General features: G+C 42.3%; 1 long non-coding RNA gene across 2 annotated transcripts in view; it reads left to right on the top strand.

Annotated features, from left to right (window-relative positions):
* The first annotated feature begins 1544 nt into the window (after positions 1-1544).
* LOC129653319 (uncharacterized) overlaps positions 1545-20410 on the top strand; it is a 31532-nt gene continuing 12666 nt past the window's right edge. Inside the window, exon 1 of one of the 2 annotated variants that reach the window (XR_008715062.1) lies at positions 1545-1829. This is a non-coding gene — a long non-coding RNA (uncharacterized LOC129653319). Of the gene's footprint in view, positions 1830-17189; positions 19774-20410 lie in introns of those variants that run through there. The other variant, XR_008715063.1, reaches the window with a different exon arrangement.

The following is a 20410-nucleotide window of genomic DNA, read 5'->3' as shown; positions in this document are numbered from 1 at the left end:
AATAGACATTTCTTTGAATACATTCAGATGGCTAATAGGCACATGAAAAGATGTTCAACATTGCTAATTATTAGAGAAATGCAAAATCAAAACTACAATGAGATACTACCTCATACCAGTCAGAATGGCTATTATCAAAAAATCCACAAACAATAAATGCTAGAAAGGGTGGGGAGAGAAGGCAACCTTCCTATACCACTGGTGGGAATGTAAATTGGTACAGTTCTATGGAGAATATATGAAGGTTCCTTCAAAAAATAAAAATAGAGCTACCACATCACCCTACAAGCCCACTCATGGGTATATATCTGGAGGAAAACATGATCTGAAAGGATACATGCAATGTATCCTTGAACCCCAATGTTCATTGCAGCACTGTTTACAACAGCCAAAACATGGAAGTCACCTAAATGTCCATCAACAGAGAAATGGATAAAGAAGATGTGATACCTACATACAATGGAATAGTACTCAGCCGTTAAAAATGAAATAATGCCATTTGCAGCAACATGGATGAAACTAGAGATTGTCATTTTGAATGAAATTAGTCAGACAGAGAAGGAGAAATATCATATAACATTCCCTATATGTGGAATCTACAAAGAAATGCGACAATTGAACTTACAAAACAAAAAGAGACTCAGAGTTAGAGAATGAACTTATTTATGGTTGTCTGTACACACTGCTATGTCTAAAATGAATAACCCACCAGGACCTACTGTACAGCACATGACACTCTGCCCAGTGTTATGTGGCAGCCTGGATGGGAGGGGAGTAGGGGAAAATGAATACATGTATATGTACGATTGAGTCCCTTCACTGTTCACCTGAAACTGTCACACAACATTGTTAATCGGCTATACTCCAATATAAAATGAAAAGTTTTTTCTTAAAAAAGGATTTGGAAAAAAAAAAAAATGTACCCCTCCCAGTACAGCCTCTGCCCCATTGCTTCACCTTCCCTCTTTAATTACAGCCTAAATTTCGCATTACTCAGTCCTTTGCTTCACTTTATGGCTTGGCACACGTGTAATTCTAAACAATAGAGTGTTTGATTTTTAAATTAACTTGTTCAACATCTCTCTTCCCACTTAACTCTGAGAAGAGGAATTGTGTGGTTTCTGGTCTCTGGTCTGTTCTAGCCTCAAGCATGGCCTTTAGCACATAGCAGGGACTTAGATGTTTACAGATTTTATGTCTATTCTTATTAAAAAAATGCATACCAGTCTCATTGTTGTACGGCAGAAACCAACACAGCATTGTAAAGCAATTATCCTCCGACTGAGAATAAATTTAAAAGAAAAAAAGCTTACCAGTCTCACTACCAAAATTTGTGTTTTAAAAACTTAGGGCAGCAATCACCCAGTGTACAGTATCCTGGCTTCTATCGTGCTAAGGTTACTGAAAGTGGTTCCAAGAGCACTTTAGCAGGTAGTCCTCCCCTCACCCGCCCCCAGCTGGCCCCACCGCTTGGCAGGTGGTTAGCTGGGATTTTTGCCTCAGGGGAAGGCTGGGTTGCTGGGTGGAAACTGAAGCTGGGTGGAAATCTGAAGCTACTGGAAGCCTAGCAGTCCTCAAGTGAAAGCTCAAACACTTTAAATCTTACAGGGAACGGGCTCCCCAAGAAAGGGAACGTCTGAAAAGATTTAAAGGAAGTACTCTTCAAGACAGAAGAGACATGGATATTGTTTTAGGGCCCAGAAAGGAGACAGGATTCTCCTGAAGAGGCTGGGCCAGAGCAGTGAGCCGGCCATGTGCTTCCAGGGACTGCAAGCATTGACATCACCTGCAGCAGCTGCTTGCCACTTTTTCCTTCTGTTGGGCACCAGGTAATTCTTCTGAATTTCTTTCCAGCTCTGGGCAGGGCCAGGGACCCAGCAACCCAGGCTCGGAGTGCACGGAGGGCACCACTGAGAGGAGGCGAGGAGGGCAGCTTTTGGGTTGCCAGTGCAGCCAGACGACTCACCCTGGAGATGCGTTTGCAGAGCAAGGACACCTTTTACTTAGCTTGTAAATCTATTTGGAATGGCTGAGTAGAGATTCTGATGGGGAGTATGAGGTTGCTGAAGCTACCAGGGCACCTCAGTATCACTACTATTGGCTTCAGATTTCATTTAATTAAAGCAGATGAAGTAAAATAGCATTTTATGTGTGTAAATTCAGAGTTCTCTACCTTATCTTTGGCACCTCCTGACATCTATCCAAGTTCCTAGTAGATACTCAATAAGTGTTGAATGAGTGGATGAATTCTTAACAGAGCTGAATTACTCATTTATATTCCTGTATCTTTTAGGCATGTGCTTTAAAAAAAGTATAAACAAAAGTCTCTATAATAAAAGACTATGTGCAAAGTTTTTGTATTTTTTTTTAATTCTCCTCCTGGCATCAGTAATTACTGCATACTAGGTGCTGTTTTTTGTTTGTTTTGGGTTTTTTGTTTGTTTTTATTAGAATAGTTATTTTATAATGCTGTGTTAGTTTTTGCTGTACAACAACGTGAATCAGCTCTATGTATACATATATCCCCACCCCCTTGAGCCTCGCTCTGCTAGGTGCTGTTGATCCATTTAATTCCACAAGAATCCTCTGAGCTACAGTTATTATTGTTATTTCCATTTTACAGACAAAGCTGAGGCACATAAAGATTAACCACTTGCCAAAGGCCACACATGAGTAAAGGCATAGTTAGGATCTGATCCCAGGCAGTCCAGTTCCACAGGTTCCTGGAACTCTGTGGTCTGTCATCGTTAAAAATGGCAATGGCAGTGATAACTGTCCTGAGCCTACCACTGCTGCTTCGGGGACATAGTAAATGAAAGTGCTTTGTAACTTGCACAACGTGACACTGTCGTACATTAATTTTAGTTACTTACAAGTGTAACAGAGCTCTTTCTCTTGTTTTAACTTTCTGTGATGTGGCCAGTTTTATTTTGTGTCCTTGGCTCCTACTCCTTTGTCTTTATGTTTCAGAAACGGAACGTTTCTAACTCAGGTTAAATTTGACTTCTCGGTTCCTCGGCGTGTTCCTCTGAAACCTCTCCTAACTCGAAATGGCGTAAATCAAAGAAGCGATCACCTCGCTACACGTCTTGCTAATGGGGGCACAAAGTAAACTGAGACAAAGCATAAGTGCTCACAGACACAGTTCAAAATTATGGCGGCTTGTGGAGGGAAGGGATCGTTAAGAGAGTTTGGGTTAGACATGTACACATTGCTATATTTAAAATGGATAACCAGGACTTCCCTGGTGGTCCAGTGGTTAAGAATCTGCCTGCCAATGCAGGGGACATGGGTTTGATGCCTGGTATGGGAAGATTCCACATACTGCAGAGCAGCTAAGCCTATGAGCCACAACTCCTGAAGCCTGCGCACTCTAGAGCCTGTGCTCTGCAACGATTGAGAAGCCCACACACCGCAACTAGAGTGTAGCCCCTGCAGCAAGACACCCAATGCAGCCAAAAATAAATGAATAAAAAATAAATTAAAAAATGTAAATACATAACCAACAAGGACATACTGTTAGCACAGGGTAATCTGCTCAATGTTATGTGGTAGCCTAGATGGGAGGGGAGTCTGGAGGAGAATGGATTCATGTATATGTATGGCTGGGTCATGGTGCTGTGGACCTGAAACTATCACAGCATGCTCCAATATAAAATAAAAAGTTTAAACAAAAATAAAACAGACAAAAGGGATAGAGCAGCTTGATGCTGAGATGAGGAGTGTGGATCCCTGGGAAGGAGCCTGGCATTGCCACTCTGCTTAGGTGGTACATGCTGTTTCTACCAAGTCTCCTGCAAAACAAACACTGAACGCTACTCTGAATTTTCGACTTTTTTTGTAAAAGCAAAAATCCTCTTTGGATTTGTTACCAAAACAAGTACTAGGTCTTTAGGTCTTTCCTGAAATCAAAGGCAAACAAATAGTGGAAAACAACAGAATGGGAAAGACTAGGGATCTCTTCAAGAAAATCAGAGATATCAAAGGAACATTTCATGCAAAGATGGGCTCGATAAAGGACAGAAATGGTATGGACCTAACAGAAGCAGAAGATATTAAGAAGAGGTGGCAAGAATACACAGAAGAACTGTACAAAAAAGATCTTCACGACCCAGATAATCACGATGGTGTGATCACTCACCTAGAGCCAGACATCCTGGAATGTGAAGTCAAGTGGGCCTTAGAAAGCATCACTATGAACAAAGCTAGTGGAGGTGATGGAATTCCAGTTGAGCTATTCCAAATCCTGAAAGATGATGCTGTGAAAGTGCTGCACTCAATATGCCAGCAAATTTGGAAAACTCAGAAGTGGCCACAGGACTGGAAAAGGTCAGTTTTCATTCCAATCCCAAAGAAAGGCAATGCCAAAGAATGCTCAAACTACCGCACAATTGCACTCATCTCACACGCTAGTAAAGTAATGCTCAAAATTCTCCAAGCCAGGCTTCAGCAATATGTGAACCGTGAACTTCCTGATGTTCAAGCTGGTTTTAGAAAAGGCAGAGGAACCAGAGATCAAATTGCCAACATCTGCTGGATCATGGATAAAGCAAGAGAGTTCCAGAAAAGCATCTATTTCTGCTTTATTGACTATGCCAAAGCCTTTGGCTGTGTGGATCACAATAAACTGTGGAAAATTCTGAAAGAGATGGGAATACCAGACCACCTGACCTGCCTCTTGAGAAATCTGTATGCAGGTCAGGAAGCAACAGTTAGAACTGAACATGGACCAACAGACTGGTTCCAAATAGGAAAAGGAGTTCGTCAAGGCTGTATATTGTCACCCTGTTTATTTAACTTATATGCAGAGTACATCATGAGAAATGCTGGACTGGAAGAAACACAAGCTGGAATCAAGATTGCTGGGAGAAATATCAATAACCTCAGATATGCAAATGACACCACCCTTATGGCAGAAAATGAAGAGGAACTCAAAAGCCTCTTGATGAAAGTGAAAGTGGAGAGTGAAAAAGTTGGCTTAAAGCTCAACATTCAGAAAATGAAGATCATGGCATCCGGTCCCATCACTTCATGGGAAATAGATGGGGAAACAGTGGAAACAGTGTCAGACTTTATTTTTCTGGGCTCCAAAATCACTACAGATGGTGACTGCAGCCATGAAATTAAAAGACACTTACTTCTTGGAAGGAAAGTTATGACCAACCTAGATAGCATATTCAAAAGCAGAGACATTACTTTGCCAACAAAGGTTCGTCTAGTCAAGGCTATGGTTTTTCCTGTGGTCATGTATGGATGTGAGAGTTGGACTGTGAAGAAGGCTGAGCGCCGAAGAATTGATGCTTTTGAACTGTAGTGTTGGATGAGACTCTTGAGAGTCCTTTGGACTGCAAGGAGATCCAACCAGTCCATTCTGAAGGAGATCAGCCCTGGGATTTCTTTGGAAGGAATGATGCTAAAGCTGAAACTCCAGTACTTTGGCCACCTCATGCGAAGAATTAACTCATTGGAAAAGACTCTGATGCTGGGAGGGATTGGGGGCAAGAGGAGAAGGGGACGACAGAGGATGAGATGGCTGGATGGCATCACTGACTCAATGGACGTGAGTCTGGGTGAACTCCGGGAGTTGATGATGGACAGGGAGGCTTGGCGTGCTGCGATTCATGGGGTCACAAAGAGTCGGACACGACTGAGCGACTGATCTGATCTGATCTGATCTGATAAAGGAACCCAGAATAAGGTGAACTTCTGAAAAGCGGGGGATACCTGTATGTCAAATCCATTTGACATAATTTCGTTATCACTTTCCTTTTGTGATACGAAAAGACTAAGTGTAATGATAATTATTCTATTCTTTAAAAAAATTTTATATATGTATGTGTATATGTATTTGTGCTGAGTCTTCATTGCTGCGTACGGGCTTTTCACTGCAGTGGCTTCTCTTGTTGCAGAGCACGGGTTCTGGGTGTCTCGGCTTCAGTAGCTGTGGCACATGCAATCCTTCTGGACCAAGGATCAAAGCCATGTCCCCTGCATTGGCAAGCATGACTATCAACACTGGACTTACCAGGGAAGTCCAGATTGTATCATATTCTGAAAGAACTGCCACAAGGGCTAACATGACCAGATGAATGAAGAAGAAAAACAACCATCTTGAACTTTCCACTATGATTCTCAGTTTCCTGGCCTCTTCACACCTAAGTACATACTAGTAACCTAAGAGGCAACCTATTTCGCCTTCGTGCTTAATTGCTCAGTTGTGTCTGACTCTTTGCATGTCTGACTCCGTGTCTCAGTCGTGTCTGACTCATGGACTGTAGCCCACCACGCTCCTCTGTCCATGGGGTTCTCCAGGCAAGAATACTGGAGTGGGTGGCCATTTCCTTCTCCGGGGGATCTTCCTGACCCAGGCTTGAACCCGGCTCTCCTGCACTGCAGGTGGATTCTCTACCATCTGAGCTACCAGGGAAGCCATAGAGTTAGTGCATTCCTTGACCATATAAGTTTTGCTTTCAAAACGCAATGGACTTATTTGTATGCTGTTTGTTTTTAACTGGTAGGGATATATTAGACTAAACTAGTATTAAGCTTCAGAGAAGGCAATGGCACCCCACTCCAGTATTCTTGCTGGAAAATCCCATGGACGTAGGAGCCTGGTGGGCTGCAGTCCATGGGGTCGCTAAAAGTCGGACATGACTGAGCGACTTCACTTTCACTTTTTACTTTCCTGCATTGGAGAAGGAAATGATAACCCACTCCAGTGTTCTTGCCTGGAGAATCCCAGGGACGAGGGAGCCTGGTGAGCTGCCATCTACGGGGTCACACAGAGTCGGACATGACTGAAGTGACTTAGCAGCAGCAGTAATAAGCTTTGACTTCCCCTCCACCTTTTCTTCAAACATCATGTTTCTTCAAACAATCATGTATATAAAAGATGGTCCTCTACAATTCCAAACTAACTGAAGAGTTCTGTGTTCTCAGCACTATCTTCTTTCTACAACTTCGCTAATAGGGCAGATTAGAAACTTGCAGAATCAGGGATGCCCACCTCTAGAGGAGGGAGAGAGTGAGTACATATTTTTAAGAACCATCCCAAGGACTTCCCTGGTGGTCCAGTGGCTAACACACTGCACTCTCAGTGCAGGAAGCCCGGGTTCTATCCCTGGTCAGGGAACTAGATCCCACATGCTGCAACTAAGACTCGGCACAGCCAAAAAAAGAGAACCATCCCATATAATTCTGCTCAATCAAATTTAGGAAACATCTCTTAGCTTCAGAGTGTGGGCCAACTCCTGTTCTGGACTCAAAGGATCTCGCTCACTCTCCATCTGGCATCAATTTACTTAAGTTCATCAAGAGTAATTCACTATACTTGTAAAGTGGGACTCATAACACCCCAAGCTGCCCAAGGAGCATGTTGCTACAAAGCCTAGTCTCCTCACTCAGGAATTAGGAATATTCTGGACTGCATTTTGAATGGATCACCCAATACTAATTCCATCAAGTCCCCATCCCTCTTTTTTCCAATCCAGCCAGAGCTCCAAACCTCAGCCTTTATCACAGGGTCTCTCATATCCCTGTATTCCACATATCCCCTAACGTGGACCAATTTATTCCTCCCTTCCCCACAACTGACCTCTCCACTGTGCTCTCTAGAACTCCTGGCTTGTAATCAGCAGACTTTCTTTTTTTTTTAAATTTTTTATTGGAGTATAGCTGCTTTACAATGTTGTGTTAGTTTCTGCTGTTCAGCAAAATGAATCAGTTATATATAAATACACACACATATCCATTTTTTTTTTAGATTTCCTTCCCATTTAGGTCAGCACAGATCATTGAGCAGACTTTCCTGTGCTATACAGTAGCTTCTGATTAAGTTTATTTAGCCACGCTGAGCATGTGGGATCTATCTAGTTCCCTGACCAGGGATTGAACCTATGTCCCCTGCGCTGGGAGCATCATGTCTTAGCCACTGGAACACATGGGAAGTCCCCTGGACCAAGTGAAAAAGCAAGGTGGGTGCACACAAAAAGCAGACACACGAAAAACACACACACTTCCAAATACATTTATATGCTTATATTCATAGACTATTCCTGGTAAAATTTACAAGTACTGATAGTGACTTACTTGAGACAGGGATAAGAGAGAATTGTTTGTGGTTGTTTTTCTCTACAGTTTGGAGTTTTAAAAAAAAGCATGCATTTATCATCTTTTCCGGGGGAAAAAAGTGCCTACATTTTTTAAGCACATGGGTCTAAGTCTACAGCACTGAGTCAGTGAAGGAGCAATGTCTGATCTTCTTGCCTTTGGGCAAGTCATTTAATCGTGCTGAGATTTTCCATCACCTACAACATGGTTACAATGATATACAGCCCTCAGGATTAAGTAAGGTCACTCTGTGGATGTGCCAAAGCACACGAGTAGGGAACACAGCCGGTATCAAACGAATGCTCGGTAGCCTCCGTTTCTGTTCCTGCAACCATAGGTAGCGCCCTGGGTACATCATCTATTTCGGCTTGGGTTTCCTTTCTTATGCCAGGAAAGTTGCTGTGAGTGCCGCAGCTATTTAAATCAACTGACCTTTCCAGTTAAGGCTCCAGACAACCTCTATCTTAGGCTGGAGATGACTAAAGCTGCTGATGACGGAGGCAACTGGTGGTGTATTGGGAGGTGTGGCAGGGGTGGGGCTGAGCCTTCCTCGGACCCTATGACCTACTGGCTCTCACGGTCTACAAATTTCTCTTGTTAGATATGTCTGCCAGCCGCACACTGTAATCTCTGAGAAGACAGAAATAGCAGGGCTCATGGTTCCAACTCCCATTCTTTGGGAATGGGACTTGGGCCTGAAGTTTTTTTCTACCTTTGCCAGAATTTTAATTCCCTTTATTGCCTTGGCCGCCTCAAGCCTTCTCCTGAGGGTGATGGAGCTTTGTCGAAGCAGTAGGGTTGGGCTGGCAGGCTTTCCAGAGGACATGAACTAGAGAAACACGCAAGAACACTGTCTCCTTAAGAAGCACCATCAGGCTATCACTGTCCCACCTGGTTCATTCAAGCCATGTGACCTCACTAAGGAAAGTCATGTGCTTTAAGCACCTCCTACCCAATTTCCATCAGCTCCACGTATTCCTGTCTTCATCATATAATCTAAACAAAAGCAATGAGCTTGCTGACTGCAAATAGTAAAATTACTCCACACACACTACCACAGCCGTTATAAAACTCTTCCTTGAATTAAGCTAAACTTGCCCAGAGTTCAACAGCTGCCATGGTTTCCACAAAGTTTTACGCAAATACCTTTATAGTATGAGAAGCAGCTTATACAGAGCTCCATTTGACCCTCAGGGCTTTCATTTATAAAAAGGTGTTACAAAGAGTTAATTTTATATGTCAACTAGGCTGGCCCATGGTGCCCACCCATGGTTTCTGTTTCTGTGAAGGCATTTTTGTGTTATATCTTTTTCTTTTTAAAAACCTTGGCTGTGCTGGATCTTCACTGGGGTGCAGGGGCTTTCTCAGAGGACGGGCTCTAGAGCTCTAGGGCTCAGTAGTTGCAACTCACAGGCTTAGCTGCCCCGAGGCATGTGGGATCTTAGTGTCCTGACCAGGGATAGAACCCACATCCTCTGCATTGCAGGGCAGATTTTTAATCACTGGACCACCAAGGAAGTCCCTCTGTGAAGGTGTTTTGGATGAGGTTGACATTTAAACTGATGGACTTTGAGAATTTCCTGGCAGTCCAGCGATTGGGACTCTGTGTGGCCACTTCAAGGGACATAGGTTCCATTCCTGGTTGGGGGACTAAGATCCTACAGGTCTTGGGGCATGGCCAAATAAAATAAAATAAATTGATGGACTTTGAGAAACAATGTGGATGGGCCTCATCTAATCTGTTGCAGAACTTAATGAAAAAAAGAGTGACTTTCCCTGAGCAAGAAGGGATTTTATTGTGACTCAAGCTGCAACTCTTCTGTGAATCTCTACCTCTTTTGTATGTGCCAAGCCTCTGCAATTGCATGAGCCAACTCCTTAAAATAAACCTCTCTCTCCCTCTCTTTCCCTATCTCTTTCTCTCTCTATCTCACCTTAAATATATATTTATTTATAGATAAGCATATATATATTTACAAATTTTGTCCTAGGAGAAAATAGAACCTAATTAATTTTTACCAGCATCTTTACCAAGGTCAAAAAAAAAAAAAGCACACATTGAAAAAAACTAGAAAAAATATGTTAAATGTTAAAATTAAATACTAGAACTATGGTTGATTTTCCTACATTTAAAAATGTTTAGTAAGGTGAGAATGTATTACATTATGATGAAAATGTTTAAAATTAATTTCTTAATTAGGGAACTTTATGTTATGAAATGATAGAGCTTTTAAGTAAAACAAAACAAAAACAGTGTGTTTGTTATGCAAATATAGCTTCAAATCAACTAGCCCAGGGCTCTCTTTCAACCGGATGCTGCCACTAAGACCCTCTAGGAATCCAGCTCAGAGAGTGGGGCTGCCCATCTCCCCAGATTCAGATGTGACCAACAGTCTATGAAGGCCAACTTCATGCAAAGCTTGATCTGGGTGCACTTGCTCTCAGCGCACATTCATCTGATTCTCACAACTCCTCTAGGTGTGCTCAGTGGCTTCAGTTGCGTCTGACTCTTTGTGACCCCATGGACTGTAGCCCGCCAACCTCCTCTGTCCATGGGATTATCCTGGCAAGAATACTGGAGTGGGTTGCCACTTCTTCCTCTAGGTGACAGGTACACTATTCTCACTTAGCAGATGAAGAGACTGAGGTTCCAAGAAATGATGTGATTTGCTTAAGAGGCAGTTAAGAGGCAGAGCCAGGATTTGAAACCTAATTTCCTAACTCCAGTCCCTATCATGGTTCCCTTTGCTGAAATCCCAGAAGACATGAGAGAGGGCAATACCCAGAGTCTGGTTCATTCTACATCAGTTTTTGTATTGGAGCAGGTATCACATGAAAAAAAAAAAAAAAGCTTATGATCAAACGTTTGTGTATCAGTTCCAGGAATTGAGCCACTGCCCATTTTTTGGCCTTTTATAGTTGGCCTCGGAACTGTCACGGCACTGCTGGGTGTGCCATTTAGCTTGTTGTTGTTCAGTTGCTAAGTGCTGTCTGACTCTCTGCAGCCCCATGGACTATAGCATGCCAGGCTTCCCTGTCCTTTACTACCTCCCAGAGTTTGCTCATATTCATGTCCATTGAGTTGGTGATGCTATCTAACCATCTCATCCTCTGCTGCCCTTTTCCCCTTTTGCCTTCAATACTTTCCAGCATCAGGGTCTTTTCCAAAGAGCTGGCTCTTCAAATCAGGTGGCCAAAGTATTGGAGCTTCAGCTTTAGCATCAGTCCTTCCAGTGAATATTCAGGGTTGATTTCCTTTAGGATTGACTGGTTTGATCACCTTGCAGTTCAAGGGACTCTCAAGAGTCTTCTCCAGCACCACAACTCAAAAACATCAATTCTTTGGCACTCAGCCTTCTTGATGGTCCAACTCTCACATCTATACATGACTACTGGAAAAAACTATAGCTTTGATTAGTAAGCCCTTTGTTGGTAAAGTGATGTCTTTGCTTTTTAATAGCTGTCTAGGTTTGTCATAGCTTTTCTTTGAAGGAGCAAGCTTCTTATAATTTCATGGCTGCAGTCACCATCTGCAGTGATTTTGGAGCCCAAGAAAATAAAGTCTGTCACTGCTTCTACTTTCTCCCCGTCTATTTGCCAGGAAGTGATGGGGCGATCTTGAATGTTGAGTTTTAAGTTTTAGTTTGTAAGTGTATAACAATGAACATATAATGAGGCTCAAGGTCCACTGGAAGTTGAACCTTGTGCCATCTTGGACTCAGTTTTTTATCATGTCCTATGGTTCTGTCATTGTTTTAAAGGTTGTGCCCTGCCCGCTTCCCTCCTATATCATGGAAATCCCATCAGGGGAGATTTGGCTAGATCTGAAAGGACAAAGATTGCCTTGGGGAACATAATCCATTTCCAGGGCGTGTGCCATTCTTTTCCCTTCTCCTAAGTTCTTTTTGGGAACTCCTGAAATGTCCCCATCTTTTGCCTGCTTTTGAAACAAGTGTTCAGGGAGCTGCCCAGGCAGGTTCAAACAAACAGCTGCCAAAGCCCCAGCTCTTCCCCTGTCACACTTGCTGCTGCTGTGTGTAGAGTGGGATCTATGGCCATAAACACTGGAGTCAAGTTGCAGACACTCAGCTTTCTAGCAGACTGTCCTTCTGTGTTTTTGGCTAGGGGGATTTGAAGCCCCGTGCACGCCCCCTCCCTCCATTCCATGTTTCTCTGAGTCTTTGACGGCTGTGGTTCCGTCCGATTCCCGGTGTGTCTGGCACATATTCTGGACCTGGTGGTCCCAAGGGACCTTGGAGTGGAGGAGCAATTCCTTTACATTTTCAAAGCCAGACTTGGCTAAGGCCTTTCTGGCATCTCTATTCTTTCCCCAAAGTGAACCTCTCTAGAGTCCTGTGTGATTGTTAGATCACATTTGTCAGCAAGGAACCTGACTGTGGCCTTAACCGAAAGAGGTTTATTTTTCTCAGACAAGAAGTCAGAGGTGAGACTTCCATGCTGCTCCAGTGGCTAAGACTCTGCACTCCCAATGCCAGGAGGCCCAGGTTTGATCCTTGGTCAGGGAACTAGATCCCACATGTCACAACTAAGACCCAACACAGCCAAATAAATAAGTAAAAAAAAAAAATTTTTTAAGAGAGGGAGATAATATTCAAGTTAACAAAGAAATATGTCTCTTTAAAAAAAATTTAAAAAGGAAGAAGTCAGAGGTAACTGTCCAGGCTATGCAGCAGTGCTAGGATATAATCAAGGTACCAAACTCCTCAGAAGATGTTTTTGCTCCATGATCCTTAGTATGTGGCTCTTCTCATAGTCTAAAGATGGCTTTTGCATCTCTTAGCATTACTGAGAAAGGATGCTGCCTTCTCTTTTTTGCTTTTAAGTATGGGGCTTCCCAGGTGGTGCTAATGGTAAAGAACCCACCTGCCAATGAAGGAGACGTAAGAGATGCAGGTTCGATCCCTGGGTCAGTAAGATCCCCTGGAGTAGGAAAATGGAAACCCCTTCCAGTACTCTTACCTGGAGAATCCCATGGACAGAGAAGCCAGGTGGGCTATGGTCCATAGGGTTGCAAAGAGTCAGACACGACTGAAACAACTTAGCACACACATGAAAGCAATTATTTTAATTAAATGAATCTAATCTAATTAAATGAATGATCCATAAACTCACTGGCCTTGTAAAAACATTACAGAGAAGGCTAAAGGCATCCTTTCACCATTTCTTTTCCCAGTCCCTGGAAGTGAACATTGTTATCACTTTTTTCTTTTCCTTCAGAACTTTTCCTGCATATTTCATACATTTATATATGCCCGTGGAAAATATAAAGCTTTTAAAAAATTTCATTTGTATCATATTGTATCAATGGTCCTTCAACCTTTTTCTTCCCTTTCCAATTCAACTGTATATTTTGGCAATTTATTCTTTTATTACATGTAGCTTTCTCAAGTTGTCTTCTACTTTCTATTTCTAAACTGCTTCCTGATATTTCCTAATATGAATATATTACTCTAGCTTCTTTAGCCAGTCAATCCCCTATTAATTGAGACATAGGTCATTTCCAATTTAGGATACTGAAGAAACATGATCCACAGATCATTCTTATACACATGCCTCTTTTGTATATATAGATACCATAAAATGAAATTTCTGGGTTTTAGGAGGCAGGCAATTTAAATCTTTACAGGTATTACCAGGTAACCCTCTCCTCCCATGCAGAGATAACCATATCTAAGAATGTGGTTTGTTCATCTTTAACTCCATTCTACCTTTAGGTCTAGCACAATCTAAGCTCAGTAAATGCCTGCTGAATTGCACACTCCACCAAGATTTTATATAGAGATGACCCAGTCATTTGCTATTTCTAAGGCCTCCCGTAGACTGGTTTTTGTTCTAAAAGTTCATCCTGTTGAGTCTAATGTTCTCTCTCTGTCTCTCTGTGAGATCTTAGTTCCCCAGCCAGGGATCAAACCCGTGCCCTTGCCAGAGAAAGCATGAAGTCCTAACCATTGGACCACCAGGGAATTACCCTCTCTCTCTTTATCCTTATACTTTGGTTCTTTTCTATTTTGAAGATCCAGGGAGAACAAACCTAATTCCAGTTTCATGTGATCTGTGCAGCTTATATCAGACTGATGATTGCTGCTCTACCCCCATTTCCATGCCCATTTAAAATTTTTCAGGGTTTTTGTGAAGATAAATGAGATAATCTTTGTGAAACTAGTCTGAGTTCTTTTCAAGGGTAGAATGTAATATGGCAACAACATGTCCCCAGTTTTTGAGGACAGGATTCATTTCTATCTTATGAACTCTTATTTCATACCATTTAAGGTTTTAAATGTGTAGTGTTTTCATAGGGCTCAAAAATTTACAAAAGGTATACACTGAAAAGTCTTGTTCCCATTCTTATTCCCCATCCTTTTAGTTCCTGACTCCTCTTTCCAGGTTCCCACATAACAACTTTAATTCATTTTTGGGTAGCATTCCATAACTTCCTTATTTAAACACTTACAGTTACTTAAATAAATTTTTGTGTTTCCTCACTCTGCCCCCCACCCCTATTCCTCACTTCTTTCTATTCACATTATATCTTTCTTTAAATTAATTTTTATTGGAGTATAGTTGCTTTACCGTATTGCATTAGTTTCTGCTGTATAGCAAAGTGAATCAGCTATATGTACATATATTCCCTCTTTTTTGGATTTCCTTCCCATTTATGTCCCTGCTCACATTATATCTTGATATTTCTAAATGAAAACACATAGTGCTTCCCATAATTACTTTTGACTTTTTCTATTAATAGAAATTTAAAACAGCATATGGAAAATTTAATCTTTCAAATAACCTCCATCAAGCCTCAACAATTATTGCTAACTTGTCAATTTTTAAACCTATTCTTCTTTTAAAATTTTTGTTGTAGAATCTTAAAGCATACCATATTTCTATATTCATCTTTCTTATTTTTAATGGATATACAAATACTCTGATATAAAGACATGTCCCATAATTTATTTTAGCAGTCCTTCATCAATATATGTTTCCACAGTATAATTCTTTTTAATAAATGGAATTATATCTATAAATGTATATATGTGTATGTGTGTGTGCATGCTCGGTCGCTCAGTTGTGTCTGACTCTTTGCAACCCCATGGACTATAGCCTGCCAGGCTCCTCTGTCTATGGAATTTTCCAGGCAAGAATACTGGAGCGGGTTGCCATTTCCTACTTCAGGGGATCTTCTTGACCCAGAGATCAAACCCGAGTCTCTGCCTCTCTTGCATTGGCAGGCAGATTCTTTACCACTGAGCTACCTGGGAAGCCTGTGTGTGTGTATGTGTACACACAGATACAGATAAACACAAACATACACATGTAGTATACTATTTTTTATCATTTAAAATTTTCACATAAACAAATTCGCTACTTAGAAAAGGAAAATATCTACCAAACCATGGTTTCAATTTGGAGTTAATAAAATGGAATCACTGCAGAACCTGAACAGCAACTGTGGAGCTTTTGATCTGCTCTTCTCAAAATGCTGTAGAATCTTTGATATTAAGTACCTGCCCATATTAACACTCTTCTCACAATTTCATCATTAAGAAAGCTATGGATTTTCTGAATTTTATCTTCTCTTTTTTCTCTGCAAAGCCTTTCTCAACTTACCCAGACTTTGTCCAGTTTCTCAACCCCAGCACTAATGACATATCAGACTGGATCCACCCCCCGCCTTTTTTTTTTTTTTTTGCTTTGGGGGACTGTTCTGTGCACGGCAGGATGTTTAGCATCATCCCTGGTCTCTGCCCACTAGAGGCCAGTGACACTTCCCACCCCCCTCCATTCTGACAATCAAAAATGTTCCCAGACATTGCCAAATGTCCTCAGGGGAGCAATTTCCTATTGCTTCAGACTTACAGCAAACGGAGGAAAACTGGACAAGATGGCCAGCAGTAGACATGGAAACACTTTATGCTCTACTAGCTGATAGCCAAGTACGAACAAGCAAACTGAATTATGCTTCTGTTTCATTTTCCATTCAGAGCCAATTACTTGTTTATTTAATAAAAAGTTCTAACTTACTAGTTTAAACAAGGCTTGAGAATCTTAGTAGAAGCAGAAGGCTAATGAATGAATTTGCTAATTCCCCTTTCAAGCCAATGACCTTGGTTAATATTTCTTAGCAGTGACAGGTCTTAAGTACTGTTTATTTTTTTACCTCTGAAAAGTCATATTTTGTGTATTTATTTTGTGATTTAATGCTGTGTTTTCTATTAAGTGTCTCAAAGTGAATTCAATGGAGTTGAAACATTTTTCATAGGTGACTTGAATTTATATCCAAGTCTTGATTAATTTCCACACCAAAAGTTCTGTGTTTTGGTCTAGGTTGGCTCTCAAGGTGCATTTTCAGTTTTCGAATTGGAAATTGATCTCAGATGAGAAAATGGAAGAGGAGTATGCAGTCTCCTTTATCTTTCTTTTTGAGAAACAACTTGTCTTCTTTACAGAGGGAAGAATGGAGCCAAACTTTGCCAACCTAGACTAAACATGCTGTCAGGTGCTTAGGAACCTAGCTATCCAGGGTTTGTTCACGTCCTTACTCTTCTATGAGATTCTGCACCTGCTAAGCCAGAATGGTCTATCTCATTCTCTTTGCTCTGACAGTGTTTTAAAACTCTGCCTAGGACTTTCCTGGTGGTACAGTGGATAGGAATCCATCTGCCAAGCCAGGGGATATGGGTTCAATCCCTGGTCTGGAAAGATCCCACATGCCACAGAGCAACCAGACCTGAGAGCCACAACTACTGAAGCCCGAGTGCCTAGAATCTGTACTCTGAAACAAGAGAAGCTGCCCCAATGGGAAGCCTGCTCGCTGCAACTAGAGAAAGCCGGTGCACACCAACAAGGACCCAGTGCAGCCAAAAAAAAGAACCCTGAACCCTGCCTGACAACATGGCGAGGTGTGGACACATGTTCCCTCTTTTTTTTTTTTTTAATGAAACTGTGTGACTTTATTTATTTACTTATTTAGTGTTTGGCAGTGCTTCAAGCGAAGGCAATGGCACCCCACTCCAGTACTCTTGCCTGGAAAATCCCATAGATGGAGGAGCCTGGTAGGCTGCAGTTCATGGGGTTGCTATGAGTCAGACACGACTGAGCGACTTCACTTTCATTTTTACTTTCATGCATTGGAGAAGGAAATGGCAACCCACTCCAGTGTTCTTGCCTGGAGAATCCCAGGGATGGGGGAGCCTGGTAGGCTGCCGTCTATGGGGTCGCACAGAGTCGAACACGACTGAAGCGACTTAGCAGCAGCAGCAGCAGTGCTTCAAGATTAGTAGTATCTCAGTTCCCCAATCAGAGACTGAACCTGGGTCACAGCAGTGAAAGCACTGAATCCAAATTACTAGATCACCAGGGAACTCTCCATATGGCCCCTCTCTTATTTATTTAAGAGTTTATGAAGTTTATATCAACACACACCTGAAGAATATGAGTGGGAATGGATCTTAAAGATGAAAGCAATTAAAAACTGCAAGAGGCCAGATAGAACAATATGGCACATGGCCCCTCCTCCATTTGACTGTGAGCAGCTTAAGGGCATGAACTCATTCATTTCTATCCCTGAAATCTCCAGTATCCATTATTTTACATGGCACAGGACCCTGACAGGCTTCTCTGTCCATTTTTTCCAGGCGAGAATACTGGAGCAGGTTGCCAGTTCCTACTCCAGGGGGCTCTTTCCAACCCAGGGACTGAACTCACATCTCTTGCATTTCCTGCGTTGGCAGGCAGATTCTTTACCATGGTGCCATCTGGGAAGCATCTGAGTCTCTTATCTGCCGTATATTTTACACATAATCTTATCTGATATTTACTTTGCAAAGTGTATTCTTATACCCATTTTTCAGATGAATTAGAAAGCTGAAGTTCAAAGAGGCTGAGAAACTTACTCAAGGTACCAAACTCAGAAGCGGGCATGCTAGAATACAGACTCAGAGGTCTGATTTCTACATATTTGTTCTTTCCATGTATCATTTCACTATGTGATGGAGGAGAATCTTTCGGGAAGCTCCTATGTGGAGTAAAAGCTTTAGTCAAAACATTCTTATTTTTTTCTCTACAGGACATTCAAAACCTTGGTAGTGTCGTAGATTTCTCCTTTACAGGAGAGAGTCCTTTCTGTTAGAATTGGAAGGACATGTGTCTCCTGCCTAGAGAAGAAGTTTGTTCATAGTAAGACAGAGATCCATTGGAAGGGTCATCTGGGGTGGTAAGAACCCTCTGGCATGTTCCAGCCTCATTTCCTCCCTGGCGCTGCACAAGGAGGGTACAAGTGGTTTTGGACGAGTGCCTCTGAGACAAAGCCTGTGGAAAAAGCTGGGGTGGGGAAGACCTTGAGAACATCAAAGCCCTAATGAGGCCTTTCCATGCCTGGTGTTCAGTGACTTCTCGACCAATTCTTTTTGTAGTTTTTTCCTACTTCTTTGCTCCTGGTCTATCTTGCATAGGGTAACTATGTAACACTGTCCAAACTAAGACAATTTTGAAAGGAGAACAATATTAATAATAACTCTAGGATAACAGAATCTCCTGGGGGAACCAGTATGCAGGGTTTCTCTCTTTTTTGGCCATGCCGCATGACTCATGGGATCTTAGTTCCCCCAACCAGAAACCAACCTGGGTCCCCTGCATTGGAAGGCAGATTCTCAACCACTGGACCACCAGGGAAGTCCCCCTGCTCTCTCTGTTTTAGAAGTCTTATTTCCGTAACATTTCAGAAACCTTTCAGAGGTCAATGGGCTTGACATCTTTGAACACAGGGAACATATGTGTACAGGTGAGATAGGACATATCATAAGGCAGAAAAAATTATGGGGTCTTTTCCAATCTGCATGACCTTGGATAAGCCACTCAGCCTCACTGAACTCAGTTTCCTCATGTACATAACAGCAAATGGTATTCCTCTCAGGGCAGCTTATATGGAATAAGTAAGAATATCACAGGTACTAAGTCTGCATACTAATCTCTTTCTCAGCTGGGCTGGGGACCATTGTGGCTGTTGGGGTGGTGGTGGGAACCACTAAATATTTGGTTCCAAGGTCAGAAGATCTCTAGAAACCCCGAGAGATGATCTGAGTTTCAGGTTCCTGTGATCTGAGGATTCTTGGCCCACTATAAGTTAATGAAAGTGGGGCCCATTCATTTTTATTGGTTAAAGAATATTCATCTACCAGTTGGGGATAAGAAGGGGAAAAAAGAAGAGAGAAAAAAGCACTTCAAAACATACTTCCTGTACTGCCCTGCAAACGGGGCAGAGAAGGGCTTGCGGGAGGATCTGACACGAGCCCACCCATGACAATGTGGAGAGAGGATGAGAGGTCATCTTGGTTGCTGTGTTCACAGGTTCCATGTAAATAGGAACCGAATAAATATGAAGTGAAGGAAAGAGCTGAGATGCTAAGCTTAAGGCTGGAAACAACCTCTATTTTGGCCTTTTACCTGTTTTCTTGGCCCTGGCAATAGGCTTGCACTCTCCTGACTGGACAATGATCCCTTAGGCATCCAAGCTCAGTGAGCATTTCCCAAGACTAATTAGTGTTTAGGAGAGACTTTTCCTGTTAAGACAGCCTCTGCCTTAGGCTTCCTTGTTCTGAGAGGAGGTCGGTACCTGCTTGCCTGAGACCTACTAGCTTTGATTAGAAGGTAAGACTGTTGACCTGATGCTTTCTTGGTTGGTACTGACTTCATTAGTTGTGCTGGGACAGCTATAAGATAGGCCAGTGATAGGCCTTGTCTATACCCCGAGACTAAGCTGAGAACACCCTGTAAATAATGGTCACGAATTCCATCCAGAGAGACAAGGACACAACTGACTCTAGTTACTGGGTTTCTGAACAGCATACAGCTGGGCCTGGGCTGGCTCATCTTCCCTACCTTTGCGCTCCTTCTCGAGGCCTGGGGCTGTGTCTCTGTTTTCAGGAGCCCTCCAGGCTCCTCTGCTCTTTCAGTGCAATGAGCGGCAGATGTGCTCAACTGCTAGAAGGCACATGGCTGGGGTGCTATTTCTGGCTTGGGCTGAACTCAGAAGTCCTAGAAAGAATGTTTGTGACACTACTCTTCTGAGAATTCATAATACTCTGCCTGGCTGTTCCTGATAGTCATTCAGACAATAGGCTTGTGGACCATGGCATCCACAGCGGGGCCAGGGCAGAAGGGTGATGGAAGTGGTGACATCAAAGCAGCTCTCTAGTGGCTGGTTCAGAGCAAACCACATCCTTGGCTGCTTCATTTATTTATTCATTTGTGCATTTATTTATTTTTTACTTATTTTTGGCCATGC

This window comes from Bubalus kerabau, chromosome 5 (genome assembly GCF_029407905.1).
Source record: "Bubalus kerabau isolate K-KA32 ecotype Philippines breed swamp buffalo chromosome 5, PCC_UOA_SB_1v2, whole genome shotgun sequence".
In the NCBI taxonomy this organism is placed as follows: Eukaryota; Metazoa; Chordata; class Mammalia; order Artiodactyla; family Bovidae; genus Bubalus; species Bubalus kerabau.
Note: the sequence above shows the minus strand (reverse complement) of the source record. Positions and strands in the feature narration are given on the sequence as shown.